This window comes from Phalaenopsis equestris, unplaced genomic scaffold (assembly GCF_001263595.1).
Source record: "Phalaenopsis equestris unplaced genomic scaffold, ASM126359v1 Scaffold232540, whole genome shotgun sequence".
NCBI lineage: Eukaryota > Viridiplantae > Streptophyta > Magnoliopsida > Asparagales > Orchidaceae > Phalaenopsis > Phalaenopsis equestris.
Window position 1 is genome coordinate 1 of NW_018250504.1, and position 25244 is coordinate 25244.

At 32.5% G+C, this 25244-nt stretch overlaps 1 pseudogene; it reads right to left on the reverse strand.

Annotated features, from left to right (window-relative positions):
• Positions 1-3746: 3746 nt before the first annotated feature.
• LOC110038336 overlaps positions 3747-25244 on the reverse strand; it is a 32228-nt pseudogene continuing 10730 nt past the window's right edge.

Below are 25244 nucleotides of genomic sequence, written 5' to 3' on the forward strand. Positions count from 1 at the left end.
TGCAGTCCGTTTTGTCATCCGGGGTCGTTCGGACGCATCGTCGACAATCGGGTTAAAAACGCGTCAAAATTCAAATTTCACAAAATTTCAACCCGCGATCGATCGTTTCAAAAATTTTATTCGAGTCTTCGATAGGTAACAATGCAAGCGATGCAAATTGTAGCAATCGGACGCGTCGACCCTCCGAATTGCGAAGTTTGTGCGCGCGGGAGTGCAAATTGTGCAGAAGGCCACCCTAAAACTCAAAAGGTCCTATAGGAATTCCTTTTGAGTTTCCTCATGTTGGTTTCACCCTTCTAAGTGCTAGAAGTCGATACCACACACGCGAAACTCCAAAAGAGTACAGAAGTAGGTTCAATTTCTAGAACGAGGCAAGTCCCATTTCTAAAGTTTTAAGATAGTCGAAGGGAGATCCCTAAGGCTAGATCCTAAACCCTAAGAGGAAGACTAGACCTCACAAAAAATGAGGTCAACAACTAGGTCATCTTCCAAAGTTTCAAAAAATTGGCTAGTCACCACTCCATCCACTAAGTCAACCCTAAAATAATGATCATCACATGAAAGTTGGAGAAATTTCATAGAATTCATGATATCTAAAGTTGTCTTTTCATCATTCACTCTCATGGTTCATTTTCCTTATCGCTAACTCTCGGGTCTTGAATATGAAACAAATGTCTTGTACTGCACTTACAGTGAAATTATCCAATTTATTGGATATGGCAGCAATCTGGTTAGTGAAGGTATTCACGACATCTGTTTCATACACACTAGTTACTTTTTTGAGTTGCACCCTCTTAGCATGCCAATGAAAGTTGTTGATGAATGGTCATCTCCTCAATCAAGTCACATACCTCCTCATGCAATTTGGACATCAGTGATCCTCCTACAGCACCATCTATAAGGGACCTAAGGGAACCTAAAAGTCCGTTATAGAAGGTTTGGACAGAGCGAGCTGGGTAAGGCATGAAGGGGACACCTCCTAAGCAACTCCTTACGAGTTCGTTTGGGGCAGCTTATTCGGTGCGGTGACATTTTGAAAACGCACCTGGACTGTTTGGGTAAATTGCGTTTTGGCTGCTTATGCATTTTGAAAAGGCTGAAAGCAGCGTTTTCACATCGCACATGTCTAGGTGCGGTGCAGCTTTCTAGCAGTGGTTTAGCTTTTCGAAAAAAATACAAATTTCTAATATCCACCGCACCTAAGTTATCTGCAGATTATTTTTTATCAGCTTATCAGCAGATTATTCAATAAGCTGATTATTCAATGAACTGTAGCTGCTCCAAACAGACCCTAAATCTCTCACAGGCCTCATAAATGGTTTCTACCTTAAATAATGAGAATGCTGTGATGTCATTCCTAAGTTTAACAGTCTTGAAAGAAGAAAAATACTTGGCCGAGAACTTCTGTGTTAAATCAACTCAAGTGGTGATGAATCCTGAGGCTAATGTGTTTAGCCACACTTTAGCTCTATTATCCTTAAGGGAAAAACAAAAAAGTCTCAGCCATTCAGCGTCACTGAGGACGCCATTATACTTAAATGTGGCACACAATTCTAAAAAGTTTGCTAAATGCAGATTTGAGTCTTAAGTGATCTTGTCTTGGTTTTCCATTACAATTGACTGACACAAAGCCTTCTGTTAGTTAAGGTTGACTTAAATTCATCTTCTTAGACAAACATCTACCCCAGATCTATAAGGTTACCTTAGAGGACACAACACATGGTTGTTTACAAGGATGTTTTAGTCAGGTTGAGTCGACTACCTTCTCTAACTAGGTACACAGGATGACAGAATCATGAGATCTTGATCATTTCTCTGACCATCCGCTTTAAGCTTTAAGTGATAAATTTTACAATTTAAACCATATAGTTCTTGCTATTATGTGTAAAATACTCGGTATTGAATGATTAACTTTAATTCAAACTGCTCATTTGTTATCAGGAGGGGTACCTAACCATAGGGATTGTGCCTATGAGAAACCTCAAACTTTATATCAAAAAGTCCTCGCAAAAATGAAGGTGAAATCTCTAGTTAGTATCTTAGCTACAATCCAATTGCCTTCTAAAAATTTTACACGATAAAGCTCTCAACTCAACAACACCAAGGAGAGTCAGGGGCATCAAAATTTTTGAACTCCGCAGTACTTAGTAACAAAAGAGTAGTCATCAAGAATGATAACAAAATGGAAGGCATGCTTTAAATAACATGTTCTATCTAGATACATCAAACAATGTTGCAGTCTATTTTGAAACATGAAGAATTGATCCATATCGATTCATTCAAAGTCACATACAAGAACAACAATAAAAGCAAGCCTTTATCCACTAAGTGGGGCGGCTACATTAATCCTTGTTTTTCAATCATTCCTGTTGTCATATTTTTATTTAATTATAATAAATTAAGACCATTTTTTATACAATATGCTCAAGTCTATCTAGACTTTTCTTAACATAAGTCAAACCTAAAACATCTACTCTTCTAATCGGATCATCGGATGGTTAACTTTAAATGTGACCAAACCATCTAAGACGATTCTCTCTAATTTTGTCCGTCATTAGAGCCACACTAACCCTATCATGGATATATTCATTTTGTATTTTGTCTCTAAGTGTAAAGCCACTCATTCACCTAAGCATTCTCATCTCGATAACACTTATCTTAATTTTATGTTTCTCTTTTAAAGGCCAACATTCTGCGCCATAGAGCATTGCAAGTCTCACCACCGTCTCATAAAACTTTCCTTTCAGTCTAAGTCTAAGCGGTACTTTTCTATCACACAATAGACTCGAAGCATTCCTCCACTTCAACCAACCAACATGAATCCTACTAATAGCATCCCCATCTATAACACCATCAAGTTCTAAAGCGTTCAGACCTTTTAATGATTTGATCATTTATAGTTACAACTCTATCACTAGAGCTACTACTGCTAAAATTACATTCCATGTATTCAGTTTTAATTCTACTCACATGAAGATCTTTAAACTCCAATGTAGACCTCAATAATTCAAGTTTTTCCTGAGCTCTTTCTTTAGTCTTATCCACAAGAACGATATCAACAGTGAAAAACATACACAATTCAGAGTCATATAAGGATTTAAAAAAAAAAATCTATAGTATATGTTTTTCTTTTCTCTGCTTTTATTAACTGATTATACACAATCTATCAGCCATCCATTAGTTTGTGACATGATGAATAAACGTTCGCTTGGTTGTCCAATATGAAATTACTTTTCCTAATTGCTCTCAAATACATCGTCCAGCACTCTGCATACATCAGCATACTAGTTTGAGTACAAAATTTTGAAAGTTGTGCATCCATCATATTTATTAAAGGTCCACGCAATGGCTTCGGGAGTACACTGATGTGACACAACAGTTCTATTTCACCAAAAAAATCAATCTAAATGTCATGAATTACAATTTCAATCAATCGAGAGGATCCATCAGTATGCTGAATGAGCATTATAATCACGTTGGAGATAAAAACAAACAAAAAGAAAAGAAAAAAAAAAGAAACACTTCGTACTCATTGCACTCATAAAATCTGAATGTAATTTTTGCTCGTTACAAAGAAGAAGATATGATAAATTAGTAAAAAGAAGATGGATTTAAGTGATGGATTTAAGTTCTCTGCCTAGTGGTTAGTAGTGTATAGTTGGAGAGTGTTTCAATAGTTAAGCAAAACTGCAAAGGTTAAAGAAAGGAAACAAACGATACCAATAAACTAAAAGAAGATTGATTGCTCAAAAGATAGATCAAATAACTACCTGGTCATACTCATCCAAAAAAGTTGTTAGCTCATCCAATAGTAGAACTTTGCATGCTTCAGCTAGAGCACCTGCAATAGCAACCCTCTGCTTTTGACCGCCACTGAGAGTCTGAATTGGTCTCTGTAAACAGAAGGAAAAAAAAAAACCAAAAAAGAATTAATGCTTATTTTCCCCAAAAAAAAAAAATTATTTTGTTTCGGAAGCGTACTTGTGAGTACTTTAACATGCCAACAGCATCCAATGCGAATGCTACTCTTGATTTAACTTCATCTGGCGTCAAACAAAATTTGCCAAGACAAAATGCAACATCTGCTTCCACTGTGGGCATTACAACCTACAAAAACGTAAAGAGATTTAATTTCCTTTTTCTAGACAAAGTTGCAAACAGGCAATGATACCATACATCCTATCATCATAATCAACAACATTTGCCTTAGCAAATCTATTTGGGGTCTGCTTTATGAGTTACTATTTTCCATTTGTACCATTTGGGGATCATTTGAGGTAAAAAACCTATTATTTGAAGTTCATTTTGAAAAACTATTATCCATGATATCATATTTACCATCTTCACTCATAAACCTTTGTCGTTAATTTTATCTACTTATCTGGTGAGTGTATTATGTATTCATTTTACTTATACAATCATCCTTTAATTTATCATTAATAATTTTATTAAACAATCATCTTAGTATTATTCTTTTTATCGCACTCAACTTAACTAACAATGAATTTTTACTACCTAACTAATAACAACATACTAATTGTAGTTTTATAAAACTCTCCATAATATCTTTTCAAGTAATACATTTTCATTAACTTATTTCTTTTAATCACTCAACCTGAACTCTAGATGTTACATTCTCACTTAGATCCACATTTTTATATACAAGAAATCAATGTTACCAATCCTATCATATCTAAGTATCACTTTATCTTCTAATAATTTTAATTGTTATTTGTTAATATCACACCTACTAATATGGAATATCATATACTCAAATTTTACTCTACTATCTCTAAACTCTCTCTGTTCTAAACATTTTCTTAAGCTTCTCACTTTTTTAAAAAGATATCTAACAAATTAGACCATATCTTTAAGTATGCAACAAGGCATCTCACTTTTAGAATATGTTCTAAGCATCTCCACTATAAATAAGAAAAAGATATACACTCAATGTTGACACGTGATGTAATCCTATTATAATTAAAAATTTATTTGCGACTTTGCATCTACTTCTATTACTAGTTTGTACTCCATCATCCATAATTTTAATTAACTTTAACGGACTTTTCACATAGGTATTCATTTATTTCTTAAGGCACACCAAATCATTTAGCATGGAACTCAACCATATGACTTATTGAAATCAATAAAACTCATACGAAAATTCATTCTCTGGTCACTAACTTTTCATTAATTTTCTTAAGACAAGAAATTGCTATCATACTAGATTTTTTTAACATGAAAACAACATGATTTGCAAGGCACTTCCTTATAGCTTCAGTGTATGAATCTTAAGGTTCATTTCTATACAAAAAAATATTTCTTCTCTAAATCATTTGGTATAATCATAGCCTTCAAAGTCTATTAAAAGGATTTGTTAATCGAATCATTTCAATATCATCTATAGCACTTAAAAATCATATTATATATCACATATGAACCTAAATTCTTACCTTTATACATCTACTTCAAAGAGAGGCATCACTTCAACATTTTTATCAATCTATAGCATCTCTTATTATTTTATCCGTTATGCTATTTCAAAATAATTTATTTTTATAAAACACCCATGTAATAATATCTAAAAACATTACTTCATTTTTTTACATATGCCTTCATTCAACGTATACAACTGAGGTATTATCATCTACGTTTCCTGTTCATCTAACATAATTCAAGTCTTTAAATCTATTATCACTAAACATACAATGCACAAATGGAACCCTTGCTTCATAATTGCTAACATATTATCAGAAACAATAGTTTCTAAATACATTCAATGCAAGAATGAATAGTAATATTAGATGAACCTCCAACAAGAATCATGCTAAGAACATAGGAGAAGAAACATGGCCTGGCTTCCTAAAATAATATAAATCTATCTAAATTGACAAGCTCAGTAAAATAATTTAGCATGCATGAGGAAAAGCACCATCATTTTCAGCATAGAAGTCAAGTCATTTTTGAAACACCAAACAATAAGGAAATTTTTATGTTTAGTTCAAGGGGATGATTATTTAGTATGGAAACCTATTTTTTTAAGTAAAGGATAAAAATTAAAGTTGCTTGATTGGTAAAATAGAATATCGATAAAATACTTAAGGCAATGACTTTAATCCCACATTAGGTACTTGAAAAATATATCTAGAAATAATAACTAATAGTCCTGGCTTATACTACTAACCTTTAAAGATGTAAATGAATTCGGCCATTATATATTCATATTCACCAAAGTCAAATTAATCAAATCAACATGAAAGTGAACTAGCATGAATCGCCTACAACATGGAACATGTGAAGCCTTAAGTCGCTCAAAGCCTTTATGTCCCTAAAAGCTGAATCTCACCAAGTCACCCAATAATTAGTTCTAACTAGTCCCCCAATATTGAGCTAGTAACTCAATAGAGATACTCATAAAGCAATTTATCTAAAAGAAGCAATAACTCTCATGGATTACTCGACATTATAAGTTCTCACTAGAAAAACTTATTATAGGTACTCTCCCTCAATCCAAAACTCACCCGAGATTCTCAACTACCAATTGACTACAATCCTAATATTGCCACACAACCGGGGAGTCTACAAAAGTCAAGGTGGAAATAAACAGTTGAACAATAGCAGCATACCATACTAACAAATTAAAAATATTTCACAAGAATATTCAACCATAAAAGAGTTACTAATCCATAAAATATATTAAAAATTATTTATCAAAATACATAAGATCATCCGGATTGAAAGATTGAAATAGTATTAAAAATAAAAAAGACTAGACATACAAATCAAACAGTATTATATTTTTTCAAAAGTTAATCTCTTTCTATAAACAAACTTTCTCCTATTAGTCATATAAATATAACAGATTTTTTCTTGAAAAAAATATTATAATAATGAAATAAGTTTAGCCAAAATTTAGCGAATAATTACAATCTTATTATGTATTAAACTCTCATACAAGTAATAGAAAATGTATGCAATTAAAATAATAAAACATTTAAATATTCAATTTATTAAAGTTCTTAAATATTGCAATTCCTTAATTAGAAATTTTCATAATATTTTAAATACATTTTTTTCAAGAAGCTATCTTAGGAGCATTGTCTAAACTTTATACCAATTAAAATACAACATTTTATTTTTATTTTTATGTTTGCGTAGGGGTACCTCCCAACTAGTTATATAAAAGGGTGCTCTTGATTTATTTAAATTTTTATTTTCATTCGTTATCTTTCATTTATTTGATTATATCTTAATCCTTTCTGTGTGAATGAAATTCATAAACAATGAAGCAGAACATGTTATATTATATGTGATTAATTTGAATTTAAAAAATTAATAAGATTATCATTACTTGCAAGGAATTTTAAATAATTCAATTATGATTCCCATAAAACTGAAACATACATTTATACATATAAAAATTATTACTTGTACAAAAAAAATTGTAATTGCTCCAATGAATCTTTTTATAATTCTTGTCGCTCCTAACATTTGTAATACGCTTTAATTGAAATGGTATCAATCTAGTTATTATAATTAATTTAGAAGAATCATTACTAAAATACATAGAAATATAATAACTTATCTCGGTTTCACAAAACTTACTTGCTTAATCTACTTCTTTGACATAACACCTAACATAGTATGTGTATGACACACACACACATATATATATGTATACACATGAATATATGTATATGTATAGACATATATATGTATACATACATATATATATATATATATATGTATACACACAATATATACACACACACATCTAATATTAACATAATAATTTAAAATTAAATTAACTATAAATAAAATTCCAAATAAATAATAATTTTTATTGTCGCAAACATTATTTTTCTTTCTCCAATCCTATTCTTCCGTCTTTATTAAAATTAATACTAAAATTAATTTAAACTAATTATTTATGGAAATAAAAATCCTAACCTTCAGTGTCTTTCCGTCTTTCTCATATTGTGTGAAATCAACGATCCTGATATCCCAATCTTACAATTTGTTGTTCTTATATTTTTTATTTGTCATAAATTAATATAGGAAAAAATTAATACCTATATCTTCAATTAAATATAAACATTGCTGAAATAAAATTAAGCCAAATACTTATCTCACTATTGTGCTCAGTTTAATCATCCTTGCATGCAAACCTCACCTCGTCATGAAAGCTTTCGTGCATGACCAATCCTCGTGCTCCACTCAGCTCCGCCTCTTTCATGCAACTTCTTATTACAAGCAATGCCTCCCCTCGCCTGTTCTAGTCATGCTTAGGCAGACACTGCACGCCCCTTCCAACACCCGATGCACAATCTAAGCTAGTTGTCAACAGTTCCTCGCTTGCATCTGCATAGAAAACATCGATATACTGCAAGTGAACACAACAAATTCATCATGAATGGCTTCAACTCCATCACTTCTCGTTTGCGTCTTACACTCTTGATTCTCCCCCCCTTTTTTTTCTCTTTTGTTTTGAACGAAATGTTCATCTCCTAATGAAGAAACCGTTTCATTTGAATTGACCCAATCAGATCAAAATTCCTTTGTTTATCACAATTACTACACCTAATTATCCCGCTACACAATCAACTACACCTAGTTAATTTATGTAGTTTTGTTATGTAGTTAATTCTAGAAATAACCCATTGATCTTCACATATAAATAAGAGATCATCATGTCATCATGAAACTCTTACATTAATGTACCACAAAAAAATCTCCCTAAAAATTGTCCTCTATTCTTTGTCAATCTCTGTCTATCTCCTCTCTCATTGGATTTTCCTTATAGCTTGGTTCAACTTGCCCTTTTCTATCAAAGAGGTTTGATCAGGGCTTTTGCAGACAAATTGAGTAAGAGAATAGTTGAGAACTAGTTTCATCCATTCATCCAGTAAAATCTTTCCAAGGATAATACTATATCAAAGATCCACTTTTGATAGGGTGATCATGTACAATGCTTAAGATTGAAAACTAAAACATGAATTGTCTTAAAGACTAAGATATGCTCTTAAGACAAGATAATTTAAATTTTGAAAAACTGCAAAATATGGAGCATTATTTGATGAGAATGATTCAAGGATCTTTGAGCATGTTTTGCAAGCAACTCCTATTGCTTAAGTCAATTCAACAACAGATAATCCTATTGTAACCTTTCTTAACAAATTATCTGTCACAACTTGACCTCAGATTTAGAATTAACTAAAGCGTGAACAGACGATCGAACGGTTAAAAAATAGTTTTCAATTATTTTAATTATATTATTAACTGTTTAATATTTAAATGTTTATGAAAGAGCCAGTAAAATAATAATTTAATTAACAAGTAAAAGTTTTACATTTTTGGTTGTTGAACTCTTCTTATTCTTTACATTTCTAGTATTCATCTTATTTAAAAGCTTAAACTTGACAAAAAATATTAAAACAACAAAATGAGTTATTTAAATATAATCATGAGCAATTACATTTCTAAAAAAAAATATGCATGTTGATCTTTCATATTTCATTATAAAAAATCACATAATAATAATCTAATATATTCATGTCATTTACTCAATGAAAATAATCTAAACTTTCAATATGCAATAATTTTAGTTTTGTTCTTCAAGGTTTAATCTTTAACTTTACTTTTATTTCATGTTATTAACATTCACATCTGTTGTAGAAGCACTGTCAAAGCATAACCTAACACATCCCTGACTGATATTATTTTGTCGACACAATAATTCGTGATCTAATTTACATGATTATTTGAGATGGATAAGTGCTCACTCACACCTGACTGATATTTTTTTGTCGAAACGGCGATTAGCAATCTAAACTTCATAATTATGAGGTGGTAGGATAACATCTACGCAAGCGGGTACACTGGTGTCCCCTGTCTATACCATAAGGGGATGAACTCTTCTTAACATGCACATACAAGAATTCATATATAAACTATTTCATTCATTCATATCATGCATTCTTTTCATATGAAACATCTCTATTTACTGATGAATAAATGAAATCTTATTAAATCAAAAGGTCATGCAATAAACACATAAATTTATAGGTCATGCAATAAACTGACATGTGCACATATTTAGAATCTAAACTTGTTATAACGTACTTTATGTCAAAAACTAAAGATGGATTATATCATACATTAATTCTTTCATTTAAATTTTTCATAAAAAATTATTTTGAATAAACTTTCTGAAGTAAAAACATATCTCAAATAAATTCCTTTAGTTGATCGTTCCTTGAACATTTCTCTCAATTTATTGACTCCACAATTAAAACCCTTCAATTTATGGCATTGATTGAAAAAAAGAAATTAATACTAATCTCAAGTAACATCAATTTAACTTTCAAAACAATACTTATTCAAATAAAAAAATATAAACTTAACCTAAAAGCAACATAATTGATTTTGATTCGACTCTTGTCGCACGGTGTATATGACACCGCACAACGTCAATGCTTGTTTGATTTCAATCAAAATCTAATTATTAACACAAACACTAATTAAAAACAAATTTCTTAAATTTAATCATAATACAAACTCCTTTAATTTCAATTAAAACAAAGCCCTAACCTTACCTTGATTCGGATGCCTTCTGCACCTCTGTCGAAAATTAGCTCATAATGCGCTTCTCCTCCCTTCTTTGGTGTTTCCTGCACTCACCGAAACCGCCAATTGATCCCCTGCTTAGGTTTCAAGCCTCCTTCTGCACACGAAGGATCTACACTTCTCTTCTCCTTTGCATAGAAATCACTCACACCCGCCTGCATCTTTTCCTCCTCTTCCTCTCTGCTTCTTCATTTTGCCAGGGCACGAGCCGTCCTCCTCTCGCATCACAACAACTCATAAGTCCTTCATGTTCTTCTCCGAGCCAACACAGCGAAACGACCCTTGTGATTGTCTCCCACATTGGCTTAAACATCCTCAGGCGAACCCACTGCAGGTGGCAACTTTGTCTTCTTGCCCTAGAATCACGCGAGTGCTAAATCATTAGTAAGTCATGTCGGCTACCTTCCCTCACTCCAATGCAGCATCGACGATAAGGTTTGAGATGTACACAACCTAATTCGTCTTCTACTTCTTCCTTCTCATTCTCTGTTCTCTCTATCATTCCCCCGATTTCTGCTCACTTGTTCCCTATTTCGATTTATGGGGCATGCAACTGCTAAAGACAAACCCGTAGGGATGCTTATCCCTTAACTGCCTATTTAATTAACATTATTATAATTTAAAATTCCAATTATTACATTATCAAGCTATCATCACATAAAAATGCATTTAATTGATCATTACAAGACTGCATTCATTACAAAACTATAGGCTGTATTTTTATTGTAATGCTTAGGAATTTTGAAACCGACTAGCTGGTTCAGTGATATTAAGAGTAGAGATGGAGAAACAGTTAACTCTCACGTGAATCGAGCAAAAAGGAGACAAAGGGGAGGAGATGGAGCTAGAGATGAAGGCAAGCAGTGAAGGGGTCAATTCCTAAAAAGAGGAGAGATGCATGGAGCTTACAATGAGATGAACCAACATAAGAGAAAGGGAGTGAGCGGAGGAAAGTGAGATAAATCAAATGAGCAGAATGTTGCAGGTATCGTGCAAAAATAAAGGCAATAAAAACATGATCGCGAGTAGAAACGGTGCTCAAGCTAGCGACATGTCGAATTATGTTTGTGTAGGCTAAGAATTATGTTTGTGTAGACTAAGGGCTTGTGTCGTATCGTATTTGATCTGTTTTGCAAGATAAGGAACACGTGAGGGAGACAAGATCAAGCATGAGCTGTCAGCGGGTTTGATCATGTAGACATTAATCAAGCCATGTAAGTTTCTACTTAGAAGTTCTTATTTATAAATTACAAATCCTAAATTTAGTTTAATTTTGAAAAAATATTTAAGCAGGTTTTTATTAGGGAAAACTCTATATTATAATATTGAGTTATAAAATATATTTTCTAGAATCTTAAATTGGATAAGTATGATGAATATAGTAGCAATTTTAAGAAATTAGGTAATACAAACAGCTATATTTTAATTCATATATTTTGAGTATAGAAAAGAAGTATGACACACAAAAAAAAATGTGAGTGTGTATAATTGATATAAAAGTTATAAGGTTAAAGGTCTAATAAAATAAATACATATATTTCAAAGAATAATAAAAATAAAAAAATATATTGTTCAAATAATTATAAATTACAAATAAAAATTGGTGAGTACAAAATGTTTCATAAAAAATATCATTATCAAATTGCAATTAGTTAAATTAAAAGAGATGATTTATAATTTTAATTCCTCATCAAATGAAATAATATATTAGTATAATATATTCAAGATAAAAAAAGAACTAAAACAAGTTTTTTTTTTTAAGTTGAGAAGAACGATTACAAGCACAGTTGGATAGATAGAAAAAAAATAGTTAAAATAATTATATTTCATATGTGTTTTACAGAAATAACTAATTTCTAGTACGAAAAAGGATGTTGATATCAAAAAATAGTATTTTCACATTAAAAATTAAAAGTAAATATTCATATTTCTGAATTACTATTATAATAATTTTTTTTTGATAAAATACATCGGTTAATTTTAATACTTATTCAATCAAATATTATTGCGTATTAAATCATATTTTATTTGTTCTATGAATTTGTCATATTAAAATGAATGCTATAGATTCTTTCAACAAATTTAAATTATTCATATATATATATATATATATATATATATTTAAATATGTTGTTTGACATGAGAAGGTAAATGAAATAATTTATATATTATTTCTGCAAGTGCATTATGATTGAAAGGATTCACCGCTATAAAATTATATATTACTAATACTATTTTTTTATTTATGTGTACGAGTACTTTAGCGTCCCCAACTAATGAAATAATTTATATATTATTTCTGCAAGTGCATTATGATTGAAAGGATTCACCGCTATAAAATTATATATTACTAATACTATTTTTTTATTTATGTGTACGAGTACTTTAGCGTCCCCAACTAATGAAATAATTTATATATTATTTCTGCAAGTGCATTATGATTGAAAGGATTCACCGCTATAAAATTATATATTACTAATACTATTTTTTTATTTATGTGTACGAGTACTTTAGCGTCCCCAACTAAAGCACACTAGGTTTTCAACCCATATAGGGGAATCGATATTCGGTACCCACTAAACCAAATATCGATTTCACCTTTATTTTTTATTATTATTATTATTTTTTTTAGAAAGAGCAGCGGTGGCTCCCTACGCGTTAATATTTAAAAAGAAGGCAAAAAAGATACAAGGATAAGGGGGAGAGGATCCCCTTCTAGACACAAAAAAAACAATTAACTCACCCCTAGGGGTCCCTCTCTCCGCAGTACAACTCACCCAAAAAAAAATTTCCAAAATACAGGTATACAAGTCAAAAAAGAGTAATCCTGTGTACTTGTATATCTTGGAAGTATCTTGAAAAGAGAAAAAATAAAGCAAATCATGCAGAAGAGTTGTCCTCGGTATAGCAAAAATCTCCAAAAAGACCGTGAGCAGGGACTCCAGCACAGCCCGTGACTCCAAAAAAAGAGAACATCCTGTAACAAGTGATAGAAACAACCAAGCCAAACAAAATAAAAGGGAACCGCAAGAAAAAATGCAGTAATGCCCCAGCCAAACCGAATAGAGCTTCATTTGATGGCCAAAAAAGCATAAAAAACTTAAAATCGAACATAAAGAAGATTTAAAGTATCCCCAATGATGAGTCTTCGAAGTGGGGCAGTGGGATGTATGCCAACGTGACATATCTCCCCTGCATGCTTGGCAAGCCAATCCGCAGGGGGAGAAATATCATAAAGCATTTTAGAGTCCATCTCCACCTCTAATTTATGAAAATTGAAAATGTTAGCCACCACTAAAGCCAAATAAACTCCTCAACATTCTACAGCCAATGGAGTTTCAGCAATTGCTGGAGAAGCGAAATAACAAAGACATCTCCCCTCAGAATTTCTAAATAAACTCCAACCGCAACATAATCAGGATACCAACAGCCAACAACATTTCATTTCACATAATTAGCGTGCGGGGGAGTCCATGTAATAAGTCGAGGGGCCTTAGAAACTTTAACCACAGAAGAGCTAGCTCGTAAAACTTTATTGTAACAGGCAATCACATAAGCAACAATCATAGAAGTAGTGGGGGGAGAGGTGTGATACTTAAAGCTGTTTCTGGAGTTCCAAAGGAACGAAGAACCAATAAATGGAGGGAAAACCTCTCCTAACAGGCATCATAATCTTTCCATTGCCACAAATAACTAGTTAAAGAACCTCTATGTATCCAAGAGAAACCAAAATAAGAGTCAATCATATCCCAAACATCTAAAGAGAAAGCACACTCAAAGAAAATGTATTTTATATCCTCCTCCTTCATTTTACACATATGGCATCTTGAGGCTAATTTCAAGTCCTTAAGCTTAAGAATATCATCAATTGGGATTAAAGACTTAAGATATCTCCAAAGAAAAAAGGATATAGAGGGAGATAAATAAATGAGATGAACCAACATAAGAGAAAGGGAGTGAGCGGAGGAAAGTGAGATAAATCAAATGAGCAGAATGTTGCAGGTATCGTGCAAAAATAAAGGCAATAAAAACATGATCGCGAGTAGAAACGGTGCTCAAGCTAGCGACATGTCGAATTATGTTTGTGTAGGCTAAGGGCTTGTGTCGTATCGTATTTGATCTGTTTTGCAAGATAAGGAACACGTGAGGGAGACAAGATCAAGCATGAGCTGTCAGCGGGTTTGATCATGTAGACATTAATCAAGCCATGTAAGTTTCTACTTAGAAGTTCTTATTTATAAATTACAAATCCTAAATTTAGTTTAATTTTGAAAAAATATTTAAGCAGGTTTTTATTAGGGAAAACTCTATATTATAATATTGAGTTATAAAATATATTTTCTAGAATCTTAAATTGGATAAGTATGATGAATATAGTAGAAATTTTAAGAAATTAGGTAATACAAACAGCTATATTTTAATTCATATATTTTGAGTATAGAAAAGAAGTATGACACACAAAAAAAAATGTGAGTGTGTATAATTGATATAAAAGTTATAAGGTTAAAGGTCTAATAAAATAAATACATATATTTCAAAGAATAATAAAAATAAAAAAATATATTGTTCAAATAATTATAAATTACAAATAAAAATTGGTGAGTACAAAATGTTTCATAAAAAATATCATTATCAAATTGCAATTAGTTAAATTAAAAGAGATGATTTATAATTTTAATTCCTCATCAAATGAAATAATATATTCAAGATAAAATAAAGAACTAAAACAAGTTTTTTTTAAAAGTTGAGAAGAACGATTACAAGCATAGTTGGATAGATAGAAAAAAAATAGTTAAAATAATTATATTTCATACGTGTTTTACAGAAATAACTAATTTCTAGCGCGAAAAAGGATGTTGATATAAAAAAATAGTATTTTCACATTAAAAGGTAAAAGTAAATATTTGTATTTCTGAATTACTATTATAATAATTTTTTTTTTGATAAAATACATCGGTTAACTTTAATACTTATTCAATCAAATATTATTGCATATTAAATCATATTTTATTTGTTCCATGACTTTGTCATATTAAAATGAATGCTATAGATTCTTTCAACAAATTTAAATTATTCATATATATATATATATATATATATATATTTAAATATGTTGTTTGACATGAGAAGGTAAATGAAATAATTTATATATTATTTCTGCAAGTGCATGTTGATTGAAAGGATTCACCTTTTTAAATTAGTTGGGGACACTAAAGTACTCTTACACATAAATAAAAAAAGAGTATTAGTATTGACGTACATAAATTAGTATAATATAGAAGATGCAGGTGTGATGAATATATTATATAAAATGATATATATATATATATATATATGAAAAAAATATAGAGTTCAACTGAATTATCTAAACGTCCTTGAATTATTTGATTTTAATATTAAATTATTAATTGATTCTATACTAATTTACTCTAATCGAATAACATACATGTTGATTTCTTTTTCAGTTATATTATTGCAATTGAGATGCATGAGTATTTACCGAATTATTAATAACTTACAAAAATTTAAACTAATATTTTCAATATTAAATCTTGACCTAGAAAATGACTGTTTGAAATAGAGATGTTTATAAAAGATGCAACCAAATGAGAAAAATATAATTTTACGTTCATAACTAACTTCCTGTTAAACTGATTTAATTATAGATTCTTAGTAGCTCTATCAATTATTTGGATGATAAATTATTAGTAATAGAAAATAAAATAAATTTTGAATTTCACTGTTTGACCATTCTCCTATCATAAAAATCCCATGCCCCCGGGATCAGTTGTTAAAGTTGTAATGCCCGCGATTTTTTCCCTCTTAGCATCTCGCTAGATCAGAAATCGTATAGATCCAAAATAGTCATATTCGATTCGAAGGAGGGCTAACCCAACCTTTTTAAGATGAGACAAAAGGATATCAGGGAAAGTCATTGAAGAATCGAAGCAGAAACAAGATCGAGAAGAAGAGGAATGAGGCGAGGGTGACGTCGTCTCCAATCGTCAACAAGTTCAATAAAGCAATAAGTGTAGGATTGGTGATTTCTCATTTTCAACTTAATACAAGCCTAAAAATTAGGTCACGGACATACACTTTCAAAAGAAGTGCAAATCTGAACTTCAATAAAAAGGGAAAAATGAGGTAAGAATAAAAGGGAAGCTTTCACTAATAAAATGATGAATGAATACAAATCTCAAGCTCACAAAACCAAAGAAGTACAACACATATCATAGAAGATTGCTTCGCTCGAGATGTCTGTTCTTCCCTTTGGCCTGGCTAGTGCTTCTCCTTCTCTATTCAAACCCCGCATGCATAATCGTTAGGCTTCTGCTTCACTTGAGATGCCTCTCGCACAAAACCGCTCTTTGGTTAGACAACAACAACATGCTAGGCTTCGACTAGGGTTGTGCATGCATGGTATGAAAGTTCCTCCTCCTCGCCTTGACTTCGACTCTCATTTTTTATCCTAATTCCTCCCTTTTATTTTGAAACCCTCGCTCTTTTTTTCCTCCTCTCACTTTATTCTCTCTGTTATTCTCCTTTATATTCCTTGGTGTGAATGAGATGTATCTCCTCAAGAAAAAAACAATCTAGTTAAACCCTTCGAATTTGACCCATTTGTGAGATAATTTTTTTAATTTTTTAAAACCAATTATTACAATCTCCGTTTATAAAAATTTCGTTCTCAAAATTTATGAACTTCTCATAAAGCATTTCACGTTATGTAATGAAAACATAACAATCCAAATTATTAAGAAAGTCTACATCTTGTTAACTACTATTAACGATAAATACAGTATTTCAAACATTTGAGATTAGATAATCCAACCAACAATCCTCAAGTATTGACACATGATAACTAACATTACAAATAAAACTGCGCAACATAACCATAACAGCACTCAATTTCTAAAATCAAAATACATAAAGATAGTCAACACATGATAACTAACATAACACCCATTAGATATCATCCATCAAACTCTATGCATCACCATCAGTGTCAATAGATTCTTCAAGTTACCGGTGAGTTAAGGAGAAGACTCTTGGTCGAATACTCTGCCTTAGTTGTTCTTTATAAGTAAATATATCAGCTTTTGTCACCCTAGCCACTTATAAAAGTAAATATCTCCTAAAAATTCCTTTGAGTTGAATCCATTCATGAGATAGCATTTGGTGTGGATTTCTGAGTTGAATTAGGCTAATTCCTCATTTGATGCAAAAGCAATTTGCATAAATTCATATGTTTAAACCAAATAGACATTCACGACGATGTTGCTTCTCGCACTTAAAACATGGTTCTATAGTGTTGTGATCAGCCTGACTAATAACTTCATCAGCGTAGGACTTTATTTTCTTTCATTAGACTAGAATGAACTGTTGTTGTCACTTCTTCTAAGTTCTCCCTCTTGTGTATAACTTTACGCTTTAGAGTCTACTGAAAATCAATATCCACCCGCCTAGCCCTCTCCACTAATATTGAATAGTCTTCAATCCCTGGCTATCTGATTAAATCCTTCGGTCCAAATAAAAACATATGACACTTCTCCTCAACATTTGGAATTAATTGGGATGCATACCTTGAAAGCATAATGAACTCTACCTTGTACTGCATTATCGAACGATCGCTTGTATTAGCCAGATAAATTTGTCATGCATCTGTCTCCTGTATTAGCCGGATAAACTTGTCATACATTCACCACGATGTTGCTTCTCATACCTAAAACATGATTCTATAGTCTTGTGGTCAACCTAACTAATAACTCCATCAGCATAGGACTATTTTCTTCCATTAGACTCTCCAGAATGAACTGTCGATGATCATTGTTCCAATTTCTTTCTCTTATGTTTTTACACTTTTGAGTCCACTGAAAATCAATCTCCACCGGCCTAACCCTCTCCACTAGCACTGAATATTCTTCAATCCTAAATGATACTAATGGCTACCGGATTAAATCCTTCAGCCTAGATAAAAACTTATTACACTTCTCCTTAACATTTAGAATTAACTGAGACGCATACCTTGAAAGTATAGTGAACTCTACCTCATACTGCATTATAGAAAAATCGCCTGTATTAGCTGGATAAACTTGCCATGCATTTGTCTTTTGGCTGATAGTGGTACGAGCGAGTCTATAAAAGCTAGCACAAACTCCTACCACTACACCAAATGGTTAGTTCTGTCTCCAAACTTCTCCTATAACTGTCTTTGTCACAATATCTAAATTTCTTCCTCAAAGGCAAAAGTAGGAAGTGTAACCCTTCTCTTTGGTGGACAAGACAACCTATCTACAATATTCTCCACTCTCATCAGCTAGTTCTCATCCTCCACTAAAATTCCACTTCCATAAAAGAGTGGGGATATTTGTCCATCTGGCCTCCCCCACTAGAACTGGCCTGAGACTGATAGTTCCTAATCATCTAAGTCATTGAGCAAAAGCATCAGCATTGACTATTATATTATAGGTATATCAACTTCTACCTTATCATCTCCGACCACTTCCTCTTGATCACCAATAATTATAAAATAATGAAATAATTTAATTAAACTTGGTTAAAAGTATAATTTCTATTATTAATAATTTAATTCAATCATCCTAATGGGACTTTCATTAATATTCATGTTGTTTAATATAAATCTAACTCTGAGACAATTTTTATCACGACCCAGCTCAAGACTTAGAATTAACCAAAACGGGAACGGATAATCGGACGGTGAAATTAATTTTTCTATTATTATACTTCTATTGATAATAATTTAATATTAATTGGAAGAACAACTAAACGAATCAATTTAATTGATCAAATAAAAAGTTACCTTTCAATTTATTGTCCTCGCCTTCTGTAAATAAAATCTCTTCTAGCACTCATCTTAATCAAAATTTTAAAACCTAAAAAAAATACTAAAACAACACAATGAGTTATCTAAGATAACTCAATAAAGAAATTACACTTTTAAACAACAATAAACTCGAGGAAAAGAAATCAATATACATGCCGGTCTCTACTAATATATTCTAGAAAATTATATAATAATTTATAATGTATATTTGATGTTCGCTCATGAATGAAATCTAGAATTTCTACATGTATTTTCTTTTATATTACTTTTCAAGTTGTAATCTCTTAAGCTTTGGTATACTTCATATTATTAACGTTCACATCTTGTCTTAAGAGTACAGTCAAAACATAACCTAATACTCTCCTGACCGATATTATCCCATCGACGCAGCGGTTCATAATTTAAATATATGATTGTATGAGGTGGAAAGGTGCCAACAAGCCCTGGGTCTGGTCGAGACAGTCAACAAGTGTTGTCAAAGCCAATGATTTGGTTCGAATGAGTGGTTCATGTTATTGGTGGCTCCCATGAGACTATAGTGGGCTCATTGTGGTTGAACAAAGATCAAAAGCTACTAAATCTTGTTTTCAAGTGTGGTTGAGTAGACTTGGCACTTGATGAATTGCTCGAGTAAGGTGAGCGAGGGCTGTTGTGGAATGCTCTCATGTGAGGTAGAAATTGATAAAATACATGCTGCTTTGGGTTTAAACTTTCATAGAATATCTGAAAAAATATGTTATTGAAATTTGAAGTGGTTGGTCCCCAATTATAGGACTATGCTTCGAAATTAAGCTTATCGTTGTTCTATCTAGCCCAACTTTGATTCATCTTCCTCAATAGAATGTGTCAGTCCAACATGTTAATAGGCCAAAATATTGCGAACACAAACAACCTTCTAAAGGAAATCCTGCACGATGTTGAAGCTCAAACTATTAGCATTACTCGCTCAAAACTACTTTAAAAACTGTTTTAAATATCTAGCATTTGTTCTCTTTCAACTCCATACCAAGAAGAAACCTACAGCCCTCCACTGAACAAAGCCTCTTTCAAGTAAAAGCAAACAAATCTTCCACCAAAATGAATACTCTTCACTACCGTAGTTTCGGACTTCCCAAGAATCACTAAATGTACCCTATAGAAAACTATAATATTCTTGTTTACTTCAAAGCTAGAATAACTATAAATAAAATTATTCCAAATAAAGATCAGAAATAGGAAGAAAGAAAGAACCTGGTGATCTGGATTCTGGAACACAAAGCTTTTTGGCTTATTCACATGCAAAGTGCCTTCAGTTGGTTTAAGAAGCCCGGCTAAGATCTGGTTAATGAAAAAAAATACTAATTAAAGAGTCTACACCACTGCAGAAAATCTATAACATCTTTTATCATAGAAAAGCCAACAGGTTGCTACCACTAGCTTATCAAATAAATGAATGCTATACTCTTTGTGTGGGCACCAAGTTTCATGATTATTTTAGAAATGTTATCATTATTAAGCATAGGCTGCAAAGCCTTATCCCAACTATTTAGAGTCGATTTATGAATTTTCTTCTTTCATTCATTCTTGTTGGGAGTTATCCTGTTATTTGTAAAAGAATCCAAATAATTTCTAAAAATGTTATCGTATATCTAACTATTTTATTTTGCAATCGGAGACATGTTGAATTTATTACCATCATAAATGTTCTAACCACCAAATAATTTTAACTAATCTATCGTTGACAAACGTTGCTCCAACTGTTTCTCCAATAAAAGCATTCTTCTTCTAAAAATTCGCATGCATTATAATATTCTCATTTCAACCATATTCAACTTCGCAATAAACCATGTTTACCACCACCCAACAATCAAAATTTGACACAATCAAATTTTTTGATAAAATTCCCTATATCAGCTCTCCTAGATTATGACACTACTTAAGAACTTTTCCATTTTAATCACTTAGCCGTAAAATGACTTAACAATATATGAATAACTTCAAGCCATTAGAAGATTCAGGGTCCGTTTGGGGAGGATTATTTGCTGATTGTGCGTTTTGAAAACGCAGCCATTCGGTTTGGTTCGAGCGTTTCGGGTGCCCCCCGTAAAACGCACAATCTCCTTTCTACAGTACCGCGGCCCGCACCTAATGTACCGCGATCGAGCGTTTCGAAGGGTTTTTACATTACTTACCCCTCCGCCTCCTCCGCTTTCCGTAGTTAATGCCCTAACGTTCCTCGTTCTGAGAAGAGATCTTTACTATCGCGCCCTACTGTCGTGCTCTGAGGAGATCTGTAAGTTGTTGTCTTTGGTTACCATAAGAATCAAGAGTTTCATATGCATGAATTCAGTTAACTATGGTGGGTCGTAACTAGCATTTAGATTTTTTTGTGATGCATTATCGTTGAAGTTTTTCGATTATTGTTTCTTCCTGAAAGATTTCTTGAAAAAAGTAAAGTAGAGGGGGAGAAGATGATTCCGTTCGGAATGGGGAGAAGAAGATGTCCAGGGGAAGGATTTGTCATGAGAGAAGTGGGTCTGGTTTTAGGTACTTTGATTAGAGGTTTTTGGGATTTCTGCTAGTAACATCCTACCCGTGTTTGGATCGGTATATCCATGCATTTGATCTTACATTTCTGTTAAAACGATGAAACAATGTTTTGGGGCTGTTGGGATTTACAGTGCGGTTATCCTTTCTGTTAAATTTCAAATAAGCTGTCTACAAAACGCACAAACCAAACAGCTGCAGCTTATCCAGAACAGGGACAGTTTAGTCATTTATTCAGAACCAGCTGTTCTCAAAACGCACAAACCAAATAGATAAACAGATTATCCGGATCAGCTGTTTATCACCAGGTTATCAGGATACACAGCTTATCAGGATAAGCTGGATAAGCTGCAGCTGCCCCAAACAGACCCTCAATCTTCTCACAACACAAAAAATTGAAACAAATGATGAGGTAAATCAATTGCAAGAATTTTGATAAAACAAGTAGTTAAATGGTGCAATCTTTCCCCTCATACATGTTCAAACCTCCTAGACCTAACAAAAAAATAAAAAAATAAAAAAAACCTCGTACAACAGTTTTTAATTAATTTATTTTCAATTTGCTACTCCAATCATTTCTCTAATATAACATTCCTTGCTTTATCATTTTAAATTTGGAATTCTTCTAACATTCTTATTCAAGCAATACTCAATAATGAACTATTTTTGCCCAGTGTTTGATCAAAACATGTCCTTAGGCGAGTTCACACCTTAATAATATAACTTGCAAGCTGAAGCTAATGAGTAGAATAAAAGTAAAGAGAGATTTAGAGAGAGAAGATTTCAGTATTCTAATTACCACAGTAAAAATACATAATATTGTTGACCTTTCATACTCCCCTTGGCCCTTTATTTATAAAATTTCGAGCAATAAAGAAAAATTATGCATAAAAATTACACAAATACACTTTTTTATATGATACGTGAACACTATGATTAAGACTCAGGATTCATAAACATTGATAAATGGACAGAGGTGAGTCTCTTTGGGACTCCTTTGAACTTGTGTGGTCACAGATTAACTAGACAATGTTGCTCGACTCACTCAGTGAAAATGGAATTCTTTTGCACTATGGGCGAGGGACTTGGAGAAGCCAATAAATCTGATCGCACTAATAATTATTTTATACTCAAGCGAGTGACTTCTAGCACGGAACATAGAGCGCCTAAGCTAGAACAGTCCTCATTAATGGGGCGAGTTACTTCTAGATAGGTATTTGACCTAAGCTCGATAAGTACTCATTAATGGAACGAGTGGCATCACGTCGGAGGAGAGTATCCACTGAGCTGCAAGTGAGTGCTTTTGAATGTCTTTAATTTAAGCAAATTTAGAAATTATGAGTATGTTTAGTTACCTAATTTTCTTTCATTTTTATTAATTTTCTGACAAAATAATATAGAGAAATAAGCAAAACATTTATAATCTGAGAAAATTTTAAAGTTTTGCTTTGTTCTAAAATAAAAAATAATACTGACATTTAGTACTTCAATTATGACCTTGTTGCGACTCCTTTGTATGTTGGAATCTTTTTTTATTATGACACGTGTAAGGTCATTGCTCTATATTCACTCCAATACCAAATTCTTAGTCAAGTTGTGTTCACTTATTAGTAATGGCAAAACTATCACCTCATTTCAACCTATTAGAGGAGTGTGACTCGCACCGCCTATGGCGGCGAACATTCTGAAACATAACTTGCATTGGAACATCAAGCTTTAGTTTTTTTGCACTAGGGGCACCAAGGGTGAATCCAATTATCCGGTTCGGAAGAATACCAAGAGATGAATTCAAGCCACAAAAGTTTAGAATCCATGAAACAAAAGTTCATATCGTGGTACATCATGAATAAGGTTGAATCCCGCTTAACAATGTATTCTATGGTTGTGGTTTATCAAATGCACTTGTAGTTTCTCAGGTTGCAGTGAAAGGTGCCAGTTAGGTGACTTCCATTGTTTATTTACAATGACGAAGTTCCAATGTTTGTAAGGGTTGATAGCTCTTATTCTTATTGATTTCCCTTTACTAATAGGCAAATCCTATCAAGATTGTCAACTCATTAGCCAAGAAGAGTGAGTTGCGACAAGCTGCTATATGAGGTAAAACTATTAAGTTTAGATTGGAGGGGAATCCCTCCATAAGTCCTATGGTTCTTGCTTGTTACATTATACGAGCTCTCAGGCAACCGCTCCATCGAGTCAAATATCATACCCTCATAGGTGTGATCTCCAAATCTTGCTCCAAGATAAAAGCTTTGCAATGGTGACTTACGGAGGTCCACCTCAATATTTTTAAAAAGAAAATACTTCAAATTTTTTAACATTTTTTTGCCATGGTTGAGATGGCTTCAGAAGAGCATTTGGAAGGTGCTGATAAGAATCACACCACATAGACCAATAATGATGCCTTTTTCATGCCTCGTGTTGATGCATGTGTGATGGGGTTGGCCAGCTCCTCTGTACGTTAAGATTGCGTGAAAGAAAACCATTCTATTTCTTTTATCGCCCATTTCTCATGGCTGCAGCCTGCTTATGCAGCTATAGTGTCTGCAAATCAAAATATATGAGCTCAGGGAATCCCTAGTTCCCCTGACAGGATGCATGCAACTTTTCATAGGAGCAATTAGTTGGGGTTAACACATTAGTTGAAAGGCTTTTCGATGGAGACCAGACACCCCCTTGTTTCAACAAATATATTGCAGCAATCTGCTGAGAGGTTCAAGATTTAAGGATGGAGTTCTCCATTGCCAGCAAATTAAAGCAATCCTAGAGACATAAGAATATCTTGGTGGGCAGTAAATTCATCCTAGAATGATTGAAAATGAATGGTAGCATCCAAACAACTTTGTTCTAAAGTTGTTTCTCGGTGAGTAGTAGTGGACTCACTTTTTGGTAGTGTTCTTTCAGAAAGTATTGAAGGACCATCTTCCTGTAATGCATGTGTGCTCATAAAAAGTAGGCATTTATGTTTAGAGTTTTTTGATGTGTTGCTCTATATTCTTTTGCGCCAATCTAGATACATTTTAACTATTTTTATGGTTTTTTATTTTCACTTTACTATCATCGTTGCTTATACTCTTTAGCAAACAAGCGAAATGCAACATGATGTCAGCAAGAGATATAAAGAGAATTTAGTTATTTCTATCAGATGTGATTTTTTCCTTCAAAATCAAAATTTTCTTATTATAAATACCCATGGTCCCCTTTTGAATACGTCTACGCTGATCCTTTTCTTTGCTTGACTCTCTCC